Below are 661 nucleotides of genomic sequence, written 5' to 3'. Positions count from 1 at the left end.
GTGCCAGACCCCGGGGAAACCAGGCCCCAGGTGCACACGGCTGTGAGCATGAGCATGAGCGTGTGGGAGGAGATGCCCCGCCTTCAGAGATCCAGTTCTCAAAAAGGGAAACGGGTAACATTCATAGGTCAGGGGTAGAAGTGGGCAGAGGGGGGCGGAATTAAGGGGGGGGAATAAAAAACCACAGCTGTTAAAGCCTCTTTGTCCTGTGTTATCATAGATCTGCTAAAAAGGCATAATTCAAAAATATGAAAAGGAAACTATGTGCCATAGCCAAGTAATAATTGCCATTTCCCCTTATTTCTTGGTTTTAGCAGCTTTTTTTTTCTTATTTATTTGTTTGTTTGTTTGTTTGTTATTATGGTGATATTGGTTAACAAAATCCAGTAAGTTTCAGGTGTACAATTTAACAGTAAGGCATAGATATATATTGCATTGTGTGTTCCTCTCCCATACTTAGATTTCTTTCTGTCACCACATATTTGAACCCTTTTACTCCATCTACCTCCCCTCTCCCCCTCCACTCTCTGGTATCCACTAGTCTATTGTCTATGACCATGAGTCTGTTTGTTTGTTTGTTTGTTGCTTTTAGGTTTATATCTCACATGTAAGTGACATCACGTGGTTTTCAACTTTTTCTGTCTGGCTTATTTCACTTAGC

Source organism: Pteropus vampyrus, unplaced genomic scaffold, assembly GCF_000151845.1.
Source record: "Pteropus vampyrus isolate Shadow unplaced genomic scaffold, Pvam_2.0 Scaffold378, whole genome shotgun sequence".
NCBI classification, from domain to species: domain Eukaryota; kingdom Metazoa; phylum Chordata; class Mammalia; order Chiroptera; family Pteropodidae; genus Pteropus; species Pteropus vampyrus.
The sequence above is the reverse complement of the archived record's forward strand: the minus strand, read 5'-3'. Positions refer to the sequence as shown.